The 2,340-nt window shown below is 42.1% G+C and overlaps 1 non-coding gene across 1 annotated transcript; it reads left to right on the forward strand.

The window, feature by feature from the left end:
• Window positions 1-1,023: 1,023 nt before the first annotated feature.
• On the forward strand, window positions 1,024-1,163 carry LOC112319770 (small Cajal body-specific RNA 11). Its single transcript, XR_002976371.1, has one exon. It is a non-coding gene; the product is annotated as a small Cajal body-specific RNA 11 (non-coding RNA).
• The last annotated feature ends 1,177 nt before the right edge of the window (window positions 1,164-2,340 follow it).

Below are 2,340 nucleotides of genomic sequence, written 5' to 3' on the forward strand. Positions count from 1 at the left end.
AACAGATTTTTAGAGTTTATATCTCATTTAGAAAAATGTGTTGCTAAGTTACCAAAAAAAAAATTCAGTTCAAAATGACTAAAGAAATAAAGGGAATTTATTGACCCCTGCAGCAAAAAGTTGAGAGAAGTAACTCTTATGTACAGAGAGCAGAGCTCAGTCTAGGAGCTCAAGCCCCAGCAAACAGCTCAGACCCTCTGCATCTTTCCTTTCTATGCCTCCTGTGATGTCAGCTTCATCCTTGGGCTCCATTCAGACAACAGAGAAAATCAGTGTCAGGGAGCCTGACTTCTGTCCTAACTGTGTAACCTGCAGCCGTTTTTAGTTTTAAAAATAATCTAAAAAGTTCAAGTATGATGCAAATGCAAATCATGCTTCCATTTTTAAAAAATAATTTCAAATTAATCCTTGTGTGTGTGTGTCTCTTTGTATGTATGTGTATGACTGTATAAGCATGAAAATGCATGAAAAGGTTCGTGCACTTGTTTATGTGGGGTGGGGGAGTAGAGACAAGGAAAGGATGGTGAAAGACTCAGATGGAAAGTGTTCTTCATAATAACCGTGCTTACAGTATGTGTTACTGTAAAAAAGCAAGTTGCATTTGCTCTTCCAGCTTAGAAAGGCCATCCACTGTCCTTAGTTTGTGACCCCTTTCCCTATCTTCAAAGCCAGCAATGCCTCGCCAAATCTTTCTCCCATCACATCACTTTGACACTGACTCTTCTGCCCCCAACGTCCACATTGAAGAGCCCTCACAACCACAGTGGGCCCACCTGAATAACACATGGTACTAAGTCAGCTGATTAGCAACCTCAATTCCATCGGTACCTCCATTCCCCTCTGCCATGTCATGTAACCTATTCATAGGTTCTGAGAGTTAGGACATGGACACCTTTGAGGGCTCTGCCTCCCACGAATTACAGTCCCATCTATGAAAGTGTGGATGCATATATACATAAAATTACAAATAAAAGGTAGTCATCAAAATAATAGTGTTATCACAGGCAGTAAAAGTCAGTTCTCTTGTCCTGGCCTATGCTTTCTCTGCTCCCCTGTGCTCATTTGTAACAGGGGAGTCCAGCAGGACACACGGCAATCTCCCTCTCAGTTTAGGAGGGCCGTCCTGAGTATAGGGCTGGCTCTTAAAGGCACGAGAGGACAATAAGAAGAAAAGAAAAAAAAAAGGTCAGTTCTCTTTAATTTTTTCCTCAAACTTTTATATAGTGTCTTATCTTTTTGGGTATTTGCAAATCTGTGTATAGAAAAAAAGCAACAAAGCTAGTTCTGTTGGTAAAAATGATCAATTTTAGTAGGATGTGTGACCTGAACTCCCTCAAATATCAGAAATGCTGGACCTTGGACAGAGAGGTTTGGCCTCAGAGGAACTTTGTATCTACTGAACCCTAGTCCCCACTAAACCACCTTCTTCTGTATACAATAGGAGATAGTGAGCCAAGGCCATAGACAGACTCCCATCTGCTCACAATCCAATTAAGAGATTCAAAGAATACACAGACTGATGGATGTGCAGAAACCTACTTTGCAGTGGCTCTGCATGGAGGTCAGGAGGGCAGGGAGGGGATGAAAGCAACTCTGAAGGCCCTGAAATATACATCCCAAAGCAAGCCACTAGCCCCTCCTTCTCCCACAGCCCAGTCCAAAATGTCTACTAATCTTCATCACCCTCCATCAGTCCCTTTCCATATCCTTGGTCACTCTACTGTACATCCCTTTTCACTTCTCCACTTCCTGGTCCCTCCAAGAGCATCCTCCCCCCACTAACTCTTACTCTCTGAAAGACAATCTATGACATCAGCATTCCCCGATCATCAGATATTTATTAGGTGTTCAGTGAAATGTATGATTCTGTGCTTAAAACTTGGGAAGACAAAGAAAAGCAAAATTAAATTCATTCTTTTCCTCTGCAGAATACCCCAGAGCCCCTAATATGCTAATGTGCACTGCAATGCACTGAAATGCTCCAGACAAAAGGCGGCCATAGTAAGCAGTGAATTCACCTACAAATGGAATCGTATTATCAAAGGATAACTAGTGAAATTAGTTCTTTACATGTTGGAAGCTGTGTTTAAAACCTCTGCATGATGGTAGGGCATGTTAAAATCCTAATCTTGGAGCCTGAAAGAGCCTTAGAGACCATCCAGCCCAAATGTATTTTAAAGCTGAATAAAGGAACAGAGAGGGAAACTGACTTGCCTGAAGTCACACAGCTAGTTAATGGCAAAGATGAGAATCCTTTAGTGTACCCTCCCCTCTTGCTCACCATTTTATACTGCCTCAGGTTAACTCTACCACACACAGAAAGGAGGCGCACCCCATGTG

The sequence above is a fragment of the Desmodus rotundus genome, chromosome 6, assembly GCF_022682495.2.
Source record: "Desmodus rotundus isolate HL8 chromosome 6, HLdesRot8A.1, whole genome shotgun sequence".
NCBI lineage: Eukaryota > Metazoa > Chordata > Mammalia > Chiroptera > Phyllostomidae > Desmodus > Desmodus rotundus.